Source organism: Pristiophorus japonicus, chromosome X (assembly GCF_044704955.1).
Source record: "Pristiophorus japonicus isolate sPriJap1 chromosome X, sPriJap1.hap1, whole genome shotgun sequence".
Classification (NCBI taxonomy): domain Eukaryota; kingdom Metazoa; phylum Chordata; class Chondrichthyes; family Pristiophoridae; genus Pristiophorus; species Pristiophorus japonicus.
Window position 1 is genome coordinate 18,760,361 of NC_092010.1, and position 13,396 is coordinate 18,773,756.

Consider the following 13,396-nt stretch of genomic DNA (forward strand, 5'->3'; position numbering starts at 1 on the left):
CCCTCTTCCCCCCCCCCACTCCCTCTTCCCCCCCCCCCCCCCCACTCCCTCTTTCTTCCCCCCCCCCCCCCACTCCCTCTTTCTTTCCCCCCCCCCCACTCCCTCTTTCTTCCCCCCCCCCTCCCCCCCTTGCTGTCAGAAACACACCGACACAGACAGACAGACTGACAGAGAGAGAGAGACACGCACACACTGCGGGGTAGGTGGGGGGTTACCGGTGCTGCAGTCGGTGAGTAGAAACTTAATGTTTTTTTTATTTTAATTTTTTAATTTTTTTTGAATTATTGATTTATTTATCATTTATTATTGATGATGGCTCTTTTTTGTAAAAGTGATTTGTTTCATGTTTGTAATCTTCCCTTCCCCCCCCCCCCATCTCTCTTCTTTACGCCTGATTTGTAAAGTGTAGGCAAGGCTTTTCTGAGCGTACAAAAATCTGCACGTCCTCCATTCTAAGTTAGTTTGCAGTAAGTTTTCACTGCCTAAACTTTCAAAACAGGCATAAGTGGCCGGACACGCCCCCTTTTGGGGAAAAAAAAAAATCTGTTCCAAAGTGAAACTGTTCTAACTGACTAGAACTGGAGCAAACTAAATGCCGAGAATTCAAATTTCTAAGATACTCCATTCTAAACCAGCTGCTCCAAAAAAACAGGAGCAACTCAGGCCGAAACTTGGCCCCTTAATATCCTCAGGGCAAATAGGAATTGTAATAGGAATAGTAATTGCTGCCTTGCCAGTGTCAACCACATTCGAAGAACAAGTTTATATTAAAAAAAAATCTTACTGCTCTGTTCATAGCAACATAAATCCGAGATCCTGGTACAGAGTTTCCAAATCTGAAATGTCTGTGTTGTTTGTATGGAGACCTACCTGAGCTAGTCGGTAGCTCGGCAGTGCAGGAACATTGTGCCTACATAACACAAGGTAACAAAACACTTCAAAAACCAATGCAGATCGTGTCAGGTTTTGTATTCGAGCTACCAGCATGAAACATGGTTGGTAAACATTGCACCAGTAGATAGGTAGAATGTGTGTTAGATTGGGTGTACATACACAGTATTTAGGCTTCCACTGCAGACTTGTGTGTGATGGAGTATGTATATGCGCAGCGGCACTCTCTTGGAGGAAACTGTGTGACCTGGCGAGCAAGACTGAGCAGCACTCTTGAGTGGGCATCAGTCATACTGGCAAGTTAGGTGTCAAGACATTAAGGTACTATCTGTTGTTCTACCTGTATTTAGCTGAAGAGTAATCCATTCACTGGAGTAAGTGGCTTGGGGTTGTTGGCAACTTGGTGCTTTGGCTCTTCAGTCTATTCGTATGCAAGGACTGCTGTTATACTGCAACCTGGTGCTCAAGTAATGGTAGTATTGGACAAATCTGTAGCACAATTCTGTTAAATCCAAAGTCAGTGTAGTTGAACTGCATCCAGCAAGTCTACTTTGTGCTAATGCTGAGCTGGCACAGTGCCCCAAAAAGTTAATGAAGTTATGATCTGTTTGCTTTCTGGCGCTAGTCTGACCTCCTGCAGGCTGGTAGACTTCTTGCAGTTGGTGTATTTAAGTGTGTGCTGCAGGCATTGGTTTTCTCAGAAATTTAAAGCACATGGGCACTGGAACGGTCAATTATTACATTACATGTGTGAGCGAGCCCTAAGGCTCCTGTAGGTAGAACAGCAGAACACTGGAGAATAGCTTCCTCTGAAGAATTAATCAGACTATTGTGGAAGAGCCAAATCAGTGAATTGCCAAATGACCTAGAATTAGATCAAGACAGATAATGAATGAATCAATGAGAATTCATGAAATAGGAGGATGCAAAACACAAACTGGTAATACTGCAGTGATGTTGCACAGTACTTACTCAGAATTTGTGATGAGTCAAGACATGGTGCATGCTGTGTCAGCCTTCCACTGAAACTGCTTCAAACTGAGGAAGGAATCTTGCAAACAAAACTGTATAATAAAAACTAGATGATACCAGGAAGATAGAATGAGATGTTAACGATTCCATGGCACTATTTCGAAGAAAAGCAGGGGAGTTATCCCCGGTGTCCTGGCCAATATTTATCCCTCAATCAACATCACTAAAACAGATTATCTGGTCATCAACACATTGCTCTTTGTGGGAGCTTGCTGTGTGCAAATTGGCTGCTGCGTTTCCTACATTACAACAGTGACTGCACTTCAAAAGTACTTCATTGGCTGTAAAGCGCTTTGGGACATCATGAGGTCATGAAAAGCGCTATATAAATTCAAGTATTCCTTTCTTATAGATATTAGGTGGCGAGGGGTTGGTCATTGCCCCAATATTTAACCAGGCCAAAATTTGTAGTGATCTCTACATTTAGAAACAGTGTCCATGGATGGCCTGGTAGAATGGTGAGCATTCCACAATTTTCAGATATGGAGACAAATTGCTTTCCTATAGGGAGGGAGTATCCGAGGATGAGTTATACTGGGAAACTCTCATTCACTTCTGAGCGGTCACATTTGTTTTGGAGGGGGTGTGGCTGGGGGAGGTGGGGAGGGAATTTTGTGATCATCAAGGTGAGGGATGTTGGCGCTAGAAAATGAAACACTTTCCGATTTCAATTTGTCGTCATCGAGATCTTCCAACTGGGTATAATATTGGTAACTGTGAAGTAAAACTCTGTGTTGTGCCCTCAACAATTTGAATTGACCATTTCCAATACCAGCCATTTTATGGCCTCTCAAAATGAGATTGCCAATTACTATCAAATCTGAGGCAGTTTTGTGCTTCTAGCCAAATTATTGCCAAATACTGGGTGTAATCTGGGCTGGATTCACACCAAGGTCCCAGAAGTGAAAGGCCAATCTGCTTTTTCCACTGGGCAAATTAGTTCTTCCGAAAGAAAACACTAGGGTGGGGACTGGAAGCAAATCACTTGTCGACCCTCTTGTCTAAAAGTGTTGTGCACTGAAGAGGGGGCTACACGCAGAGTGGAGAAAATAACCTTCTAAGATGAAGGATAGAAAAGGTAATATTTTCATTGCTGCAAGTTGTAGGTCAGCTGTTTGTCCCTAATGGAGTAGGGCTTCTTCAGTAAATCTAGCAAGTACGCCAGAAAATGGTGTTACTGTTTCCTTAATTCCGAGGGACTGCCTGTGATGATGAATCCTCTAATCAATTCCTGTTATAAGTTTAAATCTCGATAGAAAAAGAGAATGAAGAAATGTATCATTTGAAGTTTTTCAGTGTTAATTGTCAGGCTACTGAAAATCTCCTGCTGTCATTTTGAGCACTTTGTAAATTAGTGTTTTCTAATCTCTCGATCTATTGATTTTAATGTTAATGCTAAATCTATTCTTTTCCTTTCACCCCTGTTCAGTTTGCTTTGGCCTATTGTGTATTTTGTTGTTAACTGTTTAAATAATGATGTCATGTCACATAGTTATTGGATCTATTATTGAGCGAATGGGGCCAGAAGTGGAGACAGAAGAAGAGCTGAGAGACTTGATCTGTCTGCATTGTAAAGTCCATCATATTTAAGTCCACTGAAGAACTTTTTATTTTAATTTCCTCTTATTTTCTCCCCTCGTCTCCTGAAGTTGCTGTGGTACAATTCCCCAAGCATGGTGCCCATGTGGCCATTCTTCATGTGTGATCCCAGCTAGAGCGTGTCAGCAGGTTATCCGACCACTGTGGACAGCACAGCCGGGCTGGATCCTGTTCTCACCTGAAGTCCATTATGTGCACTACCAGCAGCAGCGACAACTTGTATTTATATAGAAAATGCTGGAAATCTCAGCAGGTCAGGCAGCGTCTGTGGAGAAAGAGGAAGCAGAGTTAACGTTTCGGGTCGATGACCCTTCGTTAGAACGTTCTGACAAAGGGTCATCGACCCGAAACATTAACTCTGCTTCCTCTTTCTCCACAGATGCTGCCTGACCTGCTGAGATTTCCAGCATTTTCTGTTTTTATTCCAGTTTCCAGCATCCACAGTATTTTACTTTGTATTTATATAGCCTTTAACGTAGTGAAACATTCCAAGGCACTTCACAGGAGCGTTACAAAACAAAATTTGACACTGAGCCCCATAAGGAAATATTAGGGCGGATGACCAAAAGCTTGGTCAAAGTTGTAGTTTTTTAGCAGCGTCTTCAAGGAGGAGAGAGCAGTAGAGGGGTGGAGAGTTTTAGGGAGGGAATTCCAGAGCTTTGGGCAAAGATGCAGCCGTCGATAATGGAACGATTAAAATCGGGGATGCTCAAGAGGACAGAATTGGAGGAGCTGGATACGTTGGATAATGATGAGCAGTAGGAATCCTGACTGCTTCCCTCCTGTGGGTGGGGCACCTGTGGAAGTTTGCAGTAAAATCAAGAATTAGCACAGACGTTTGCATCTTGGACATTGTCAACAAGGTCTGCCTATTTCATTTCATGGGTACATCTGAGGTTTCCTGTGAGCAGCTGATTGGATCATTTATGGGATCCGATTGTGGTAATGGAATGAACCACTAAGACTGACAAATTGCTAGCATTGGCCCCAATTGAAAGAGTTTATCCTTAGCGGAAGAAAACAGATGTTCCAGATATTTCATAGTCCCCAAAAAGAGACACGGGCCTCGAATTACTCTTTCTCTTTTGTGGTGTACTAGTGTCATGGCGGCAGGACACTTCATTAACCTGTTTAAATCAGGCTGCCACAGCGCAATTGGGAGCCTGATTTAAATTCACCAGTTGCTGCAGTAAAAGGGAGGTGGGAGCGGCCGGTCCAAGGAGGTAATTGCCTTTTGCAGCACTCCTCCTGAACCTGGAGGAGCAGGAGTGCTCCCCTCAGTCCCGTTCTCCCCCCCCCCCCCCCCAAAGGAAGCCTGCAGCCTCTCTTTCCCCCTGATGCGATTGCATAACCCCCCCGCAACCTCCCAGCACCAATGATCGCTCCATGCTGTGATCAGGGTTGACCCCCTCCCCTGCGATGACCTCTAGCTCCTTTAGCATAAGCACTGACACAGCCCAGTTGGACTGAATGGCCTGTTTCTGTGCTGTACATTCTTTCAAGGGCACAGCTTTCAGTCGAGGGTGATGCTGTTTGGCCTCTCGGCATCCAAGGGGTTTGCAACATGCCTGTCCCTAGTTTCAGCACATCTCAGCTCTGCTACGTGTCTTTTATAAGTCTCAAGTTATTTATTTCTCATGGTGAAAAGACTGGGGGTGATCAAAGAGCCGATAGCTAAATGGATAGCTGAGTGTATTCTGCACTGCTACCATTTGGAGGGTAAAGGTCCATTTTTTTTTACTGCTTTCCTGAGTTCTCAGTTTGTTTTTAAGTTAATAGTTACCTGAAGGAAAACCATAATGCCCCCCCCCCCCCCATTTCCCTCACTAGTTTAAACTTTAAAATTCATTGGTCTCTTGCTCCCCCCTCCCCCCTGCCCGAAGCTAAGCTGTGCTCCCCAATTGGGAATGAGACTACACTGAACAGTGCAACCGTGCTCTCACTCCAGACTGCCCATGAGCAATAGCATGGCAGATCAGCAACAATGTGATGTCAGCCTAGTAGCGTTCCTGTTTCAAACCGAAAGGCCGAGTCCCCAAACGGGTGTGATTTTTATTTAAGCTGTCTTTGTTCTGACTTCACTCTCCTTTCAGATCTGTGTCTAGTCTGCGAGTCCAGATATCTGGCAAACACACAGACAATGGTGTGTGGTAGTACATAGAGTGAAACCTTCAGAAAGCAATAGGCTTGCACATAGGGCCATTGTCTATTAATTGAAAATTGCGTGTGAGTAGTTATCTTTCTAACTTTCTTTTGTATGACTCTGTGCACTGAATATAGGAGGTGCTATTGTACTGTAAAATACAAAGCTTCTATTTTTTTTAATGCCAGATATATTTGAAAAGGAGCAAGTGGAAAGGCAAAACATTTGCTCATTCCTGATATTTTGGGACTTAAACCCATTCTAAACTGTTATTTGGTCTCCGGAGAAATGCTATTGCAGTTCCCAGGGCAAACCGCAGAAGAGACTTGCTAGCCAGCATTGACACCCCTCCATCAAACATCTAACTTGTCTTTAACAGGTTCTCGCTGTATAACTAAAATTGTTTCACTCGTGTTCACCATCAGGCCTTCTGAGTGCCCCTGTCTCCTCTCCTCTCTTTCTCTCCCCCCCCCCCCCCGAGTTTGGGTCAGCAAATCCTGTGAAGAAACCCATGCCTACTCCAAAAAGAACACTGAATGTTTGTTTATAATCTGAACACTTCAGCTTTAATTAACAAAGCAATTTTGGAAGGAAAGTCCAAATCAAATCTTAATACAACAGTAGTCTTAAACGTATAATGCTAAAAGGACGGTTCATGCTGCATTCCCGGTACCACCTCCTCCCCCATACCTTCATTCAGCTTTTGCACATGATGCAGACGGCTGCAGGCATGCTGTACATCAGTGCTGCCTATCGGTATAGTGAGAAAGTTAAATGCACCCTGTGCCAACCGGAAAGAGCCTGCGCTTATTACACCAGGATTGCAGTGCGTCAATGTTGACATTTCTGGGCATTATTGGGTTTAACCTCAGCTTTGGAATTTATTGTTTGGGGGGGGGGGGGGGATAGGGGCGGTGATGGGGAAGAGATTTATTCGGTTTGATTGACTTTAACTCTAAAAGCAGAGGCTTGCATGAAATTCACCGAAATAATATTGCAATTTTACCCTTGCTGACCAGAATCCATTTTGTAGTGGTAATAATTGTGGAAACTGGCATTAATGTGTGTGTCTGCCTCTGGTAAACATAACTGGCACAGATGGGGGTATCTTGCCTGAAACGTTACATTTCTGATGGATATATTCTGTATATCAAAGGATGTTCCAGTTTTAGGATTATTGTGTGCATCACTGGTAAGCAAATGAATAACTCTCCTTCATCACCAATGCAGCCTGTCCTGCTCTCAAATATCAGTCTTTTGTCGTGACGAAATATAGCATGTATGTACAGAAGTTTACAATGAACCATACAGTTACCAGGAGTAAATTATTCGCCCTTACTCTGTCATATTTTCTGTACCATTTCAAAGAATATTGCCCTGAGACTGTGACCCAGTTTTTCATAAAATACTTTCACTAGCAAAGCAAAAGCTCCCTTTCCTTGATGTGATTTCATCATGTGTCTTGCAGGCAGTTGCGTTGGTCGATGGGAACTCCACTGCAGTAATTCATGAATTTCAGCTCTTCATCCACCATCTACGTCAATTGTTACTGAAGCTGTGTGTGTGTGGGTGTGAATGAAATCCTCAGACTCCCAATGGGAAGATCACATCTCGCACTGAAATAGCTTCTCTTAGCAGTTTCAAAATGAAAGCTTTGTTCTCTCCAGTACAATTCTTCAAGGTAGCTCAGGCCAAAAACCCACACAAGATGTCCAAAGCACAAATGACTCAGTTTTTTTTTTGATAGCCTCAATTAAGGCTTTCATTAAGTTCTGAAATTTGAGGCGATGGGAGACACCAGATGAAGTTGCATGTAGTGTGGTCACAACCTGTACATCTTTCTGAGATCTGTAGCATTTGTAACTTTTCTCTTTAGGTGGAGAAATTCTGCTCTTAGAGGCCACAGCTTTACACATTACTTTAACTTTACAAGGAAGTCCCAAAGGCAGTTGTTTCTGCAAACCTGGTCTGGTGTTTAACTGTAACTGTCCTTTCCTTCTGAAATATACTTCTGTTTCTGTGTTTCTTGGATTCTGATCACATTGATTAAAGATGGGATGTTAAGGGGCAACCTGCAGACATCTCCGAACAGCTCTATCCATTTCCATGAAATTCAACATCAGAGTTGGGAAAAGCGAATAGGAAATGACACCTACCAAGTTATTTAATGCTTACAGTTTGATGCTGAATTATTCAGTGTTGTGTATAAAAAAGTAATTAACAATCACGACTGAATTAGGCATGTATGTCGTCACAAGTGGTGACTCCACTTGGAAGAGCCTATGCCGTGATGGTGGGGTATATACAGATGCTTCTGAACTCTAATCTAATTCTGTTCTGTTGTCACATGCTTCCTAGCTTTCGACTGATGGTAGCCTAGCTATAGCTACAGATGGTTACTGGCCCAGGCTAATCGGAATGAGAAGGCTATTGGTGATGAAAGTAATTGATGTGAAATATCACAGGAACAGGAACATATTGGGCACCTGATGGTGGAAAAGTAACATTTCAAAAAAATAAATCTGCAGTTTCGGAGATAAAACTGCAGCTTGTACATGGAGTGGTTTCAGAAAATGGGGACTGACTGACATCCTCCAGTGTTGTCAAGGAGTTTATTTAGCACATTGGTACTAATTACAGTAAAAATGTAAATCAAAAATTTGTGCTAACATGCTTGTGTGATATTCTCGATTCATGCCTTGAGTTGCTCCCACGAATATTTCATCCTAGTGTTTATGTAACTCAAATTGCACTCTGCAGGCATAATCCAAGTTTGGAAGGGCAAAATCTTCAATTGGGGTGCTGGGTGCTGTTCGTAGTATGAAAATGTCACAGTCCCATCTTTATGCTGCACTAAAAACCCAGCGATAGTACTGCTTCTACAAGCTTAACGTGTTGTGACATTGTCCACTTGGGTAAATATGATATCTGTCGGAAGCATACCATGGTTTCCATCTTATCTGCTAATTAATTAGTTTAAAAAGAAATGGCTTCTAGTTTTGTTGCAGACTGCCCTACTCAAGGTGGACGGGTGCCTGCCTGATACTTCAGTGATATCGCTAGCCTATCCTGTGTACACAGCAATGCAGTGAGGAAATGCTCCATCTGTTTTGTTTGCTTAATGCTCACGGGCCCCCTAGTCTCAGGGTTGCCTTTCCATATATTGAATGAACATCAATGAAAGTTGCATCCTGGTATGGTCTAGAGACCTATCTGAATTGTGATATAATAGTTCTGTATCTTTTACTTCTAACTCGATTGCATTCAGGTCTGTTCATATTATTTCCAGTGCTCAGGACAGTCCACATTGTTCAGCTCAGTGACAAAATGAAGACTGTAACAAGGTTATTGTTGCAATGATTCACGATTCTTTAACTTGAAGGCAACAATTCACCCTGTTATTGTTCAAGTGTTGTTTATGTGTGTTTTATGGTGGTTTAGGGGGATACAGGACAGGTTGCATTTAACTCAAATGACGGGGAGTGCCCTAAAGAATATGACGTGGTTTTTTTTGTATGCTAAAAGCCTTAAATGGAAGCTTTGACTGCCAACAGGTTGCCGAATGTTAATTCCATGTTTTTCCTCACTGTGCAGTTGTCGTCATCTTCATGGTTTCCATAGCAACCTTTTCCCCTTTGGCAGCACAGTATCTGAGGAAATGTTCACGGATTCATTCATGAGATCAACTTCACATATTCTGTTTAAACTTACTGCAATTCATACGATTTTATACATTTGCAATATGTTTTCAAGATGCACTATTTAGAGATTCCTTTTTAACTGTTCAGAGTTCATTTAATGAAGCTTTTTGATTTATTCACGTGGACTGTAATTGAATGTATATTTCACATACATCGGATTTCATTTGGTTCAGTTGCAATTTAAGAAGCTTGAATGGTATCACGATATGGCAGTAGAGGTTATAATTCCCATAAGTACTGCCGTATGGCCCATATCTCAGTATTATGCAAAGGGGACTGGCTGGTAAGCTGTAAAGGGGTCCTATGTGCAAGGAGTTTGGGTCACTTCAACCCAGTTTACTGTAGGCTCGAGTCCACAACACCATGCTGACCATAATTCAGCAGTAATTGGTAGTCTCATCCAACTTACAAGAAATTACTGGTGTGTGCAATATAAATTCACACTTTTAAATCTGTGGTTAAAGCACGCTGTTGGGAAAAGTACAGACAGCTTCATGCGGCATCTGATCTGTGCTATAACTGACTTGGAAGTGCTTGATCTTGACACGCGTTGACAAGTAAGAAGCGTTCCATTCCCCAGCACTGACACCTCTCATTTCAATGTCACTGTCACCTCTCCCTGTTTTGCACGCGTGCTAACTAATATCAAAGCCAAAAGCTGTGCAGGCTTCCTGGGGATGGTGGACATCAATCACTGAAGAGGCGAGAACTTGCGTAGAGTTGTTACGTTTTGTGCGGCAGTGCGGTCCATGGTGAATTCATGCCTGTGTGAACTTGGCTGTACAGATCGATACAAGAGTCCAGTATACTGACTCCTGTCACACAGAGGTAGCTGATGGATGCAATGGCCAGTGCACAGACCTTTTTGAAAAGCTGGTGTACAGATTATCTCAGTGAGGTAGTGAAAAGGTATTTAGTGGGGAAAAAAGGACCGTCCATAATTGTCATTTTCACAATAATCCTTATTCTTGCAAAAGAAGTGATGTTATCAAATGATCTTGTATATATCAGAAGGCCGCATGAAGCACCACTAAAGTACTGTTTGTACTTTTCTGACACGAATGATTATGTACCTTAACTAACTCAGTAATTTCAAGATTTTTAATCTGACTTTCCTTTTCCTCATCAAAATTAATGTGCAGTGAAAAATGTACTTAATGTGTCCATTAATACTAATTTTTATCTTCATAAATTATTGCAACCAGCTGATCTCCATGGGTGCTATTCACAGTCTGAATCTGGAACATGGTTGTGATGTTTTGTTAACTTGGCCTGTTCCTTTAAGTACTCTGCTCATGTATTCTTTGTGGGAATCCAAGTACAGCCCCCTCTGCTTATAGCGGGCGCAATTAGTCCGCTATGCGATGGATGGTGTATTGTCTTTTTGAGACACCAAGAGAACACGGAAACGCAATGGCTGACTGGATTCCAATTCCGTCCCTGCGTTTATTAGTAACAGAATTTAACATGGAAAGGGATCAACAGATGGTTTGTCCAGGATTTAAACCAAAGGTTTCCCAATGTTCTCAAATTACCGATTGATGAGTCGGGAACTGGTAAAATGCAGGAAAATCTTTGCAGCAGTTACTGGTAACTGAACCATGGATGGGATTCGAGTTCAGAAATAAGAGAGGTTGTGGGCTCAAAACAGACGCAGAATGATCCATTGAGGGAATTAAATATAAGTATCAACAATATGTGAAGAACTTTATGAATTGCCTGAAATAGCCAGTGCGCTTAATGTGTTATAAGCGTCACCGTTGTAATTGACTCCTATGATAATGGCAAATAAATAGTGCTATTTGCCCAATATAGGCAGCTGCCCTCGATAAGCGTGGAGGATGGAAGTGGTGGAGATGGTAATTGTAGGTACTTGTACATTTTTAGGGGTTAATAAGTCAGTCAATTGCTTGAGAATTTCAGGCTCCAGGTTAAAATTAGGATGAAATTACTAATGTTTAGTGCATATCTGTCACATCTGGAATATGACAGGCGTGCACTCAACACAAGACTCCTTTCTATATTTAGCCAAACTGCATCATTGAGCTAGTATCAACAGACGAATGGGTCCTCCTTGAAGAGACGTAATGGAATCCGCCTTTATTCCTTGGCTTCAAACTTGAGGAAGGCATTTCTATCATAAGTAACCTGACTTAAATCTTTCTAAGTCCATAGAAACTGTTTAAACCATTTTACAGCTTATGGATAATGATCTCCTCAAGCGAACAAAGTAAGTCTCCTTAAAGCTTTTGGCTTTGAAAACCCCATGCTGTTTGAGGCAGCGAAGAAAAGAAGCTCGTAATGCTAGAAAAAGATGGTGTAAAATGTGTCTGTGTGGAGAGGTGCACAGAGAGGGGGATGCTTTAATTTGCCACCAAACTCCTTTCCTGTTCTTGCAAGTTCCCCTCACTTCAGAACGCCAGCATGGTTACTTCAACCGCAAAACATTATGGATCCTAGACTGGATGCTGCTTTTGAGTTCAGCTTCTATTTTACATGGAGGAGCTACATCTGTAGATTACACTGTGTCCAAACCTCTCCACCATGGTGCTTTGAGTTTTATTGTTTTGTCCTCCCTATATATGATATATGGTACCTTGCATGTTCTCTGTCAGAACACACACAATGGGCCCAAGTTTCCACAGGATAAAAAACGGGCGCCCCTCCGAGCTGGGCGCCCGTTTTTCACACCTAAAACGGCGCCGGAAAAAAACGAGCGTTTCTGGAGCGCTTTGCAGCTCCTTGTCTGTTTGGCGCGGCGCCCAGGGGGGCGGAGCCTACACTCGCGCCGATTTTGTAAGTGGGAGGGGGCGGGTACTATTTAAATTAGTTTTTTTCCTGCCGGCAACGCTGCATGTGCGCGATGGAGCGTTCGCGCACGCGCAGTGTGAAAAAAACATTGGCACGCGGCCATTTTTGTAGTTCTTTGTAGCTGTTTAGTTTTTGAACATTTTTTAATAAAAGTACATTGCCATTAGCACTGAGGCTTCTTGTAGCAGTGAGAAGGCTGCAGGAAGCCTCAAAGTTGAGGCAGCCGTTTCCCGACGACCTCCCCCTTTTGCCGTCGGGAAATGGCTCCTCAATTTCTGAGGCTTCCTGCAGCCTTCTCTCTTTCCCGCCAGCCGCCTGGAACGGCTCCATTCCCTTCCCCCCCCCCCCCCCCCCCCCCCCCCCCCCCCCCCCGGCGCGTTCGGTCGGTTCCCCCCCCGCCCCCCCCCCCGCGTTCGGTAGGCTAGGCTCCCTCCCGCCCGCGTTCGTCGGCTCCCTTCCCTCCACCCCCCCCACCCCCGCGTTCGTCGGCTCCCTCCTCCCCCCCCCCGCCCGCGTTCGGTTGGCTCCACCCCCCTCCCGCGTTCGTCGGCTCCCTCCTCCCCCCCCCGCCCGCGTTCGGTTGGCTCCACCCCCCTCCCGCGTTCGTCGGCTCCCTCCTCCCACCCCCGCCCGCGTTCGGTTGGCTCCCTTGTTTTGTGAGGCTTGCTGCACCATTCTTCCTGGCTGAAGCACTTTTACACAGGTAGCAAGATGGTTTATTTAATCTTTTCCTTGCTTATAAATGTTTATTCAGGTTGGATTTATTTGTATAATATTTGTAGAAGTATAAATAAAGATTGATTGTAGAATTTAATGAGTTCCCCCCCCCGCCCCCCCCCCCCCCCCCCCAACCTCGTTCTGGACGCCTGATTTGTAACCTGCGCCTGATTTTTTAATGTGTAGAACAAGTTTTTTCAGTTCTACAAAAATCTTCACTTGCTCCATTCTACTTTAGTTTGGAGTACATTTTCACTGTGGAAACTTTCAAATCAGGCGTCAGTGGCTGGACACGCCTCTGTTCCAAAGTAGAACTGTTCTACCTGACTAGAGCTGCAGAAAAAAAAATGTGGAGAATTGCGACTTCTAAGATAGTCCGTTCTCCACCAGTTGCTCCTTTTTAAAAAAAAAAAAAAAAATCAGGTGCAAATCATGTGGAAACTTGGGCCCAATGTACCCAGTGGTCATTTAGGAAATGGCATGAATTAATCCGAAAAATGTT

General features: G+C 43.6%; 1 protein-coding gene across 9 annotated transcripts in view; it reads left to right on the forward strand.

Annotated features, from left to right (window-relative positions):
- The window catches only part of LOC139240912 (R3H domain-containing protein 2), a 205,813-nt gene that overhangs the window by 64,033 nt on the left and 128,384 nt on the right, over positions 1-13,396 (forward strand). The window lies entirely within an intron of this gene.